Source organism: Arachis ipaensis, chromosome B09, assembly GCF_000816755.2.
Source record: "Arachis ipaensis cultivar K30076 chromosome B09, Araip1.1, whole genome shotgun sequence".
Classification (NCBI taxonomy): domain Eukaryota; kingdom Viridiplantae; phylum Streptophyta; class Magnoliopsida; order Fabales; family Fabaceae; genus Arachis; species Arachis ipaensis.
Genome location: NC_029793.2, coordinates 21,111,410 through 21,111,787, shown reverse-complemented (window position 1 = coordinate 21,111,787; position 378 = coordinate 21,111,410).

Genomic DNA, 378 nt, shown 5'->3' with positions numbered 1-378 from the left:
TATTCCAAGTTTATAGTGTTGAAATTTTACTTCGTAAGTAATATCAAGAATAATTTAATACTCTATAACTATTCTCTTATTAGTAATTTATATTGATTTTGGATCAAATTCATTATGTAACTCTACTATGACTAGAGATGAAAATAAATCAGATGATTTACCTTTAACATATTAGGTCTATAATATAGTTAATTTTTCAACTATTAAATTTATTTGGTATGCTATTAAGTTTGACCTAGCTTAAAATGTATTAAAAATCTGATTTTTTTTAAAATATTCTTTAGAAAATCAATTTTATATAAAAAAAAACTCATTCGCAATATACCAAATTTAATATTTATAATAATATCTAAATTTGTAGAGCATTTAAAATAGATA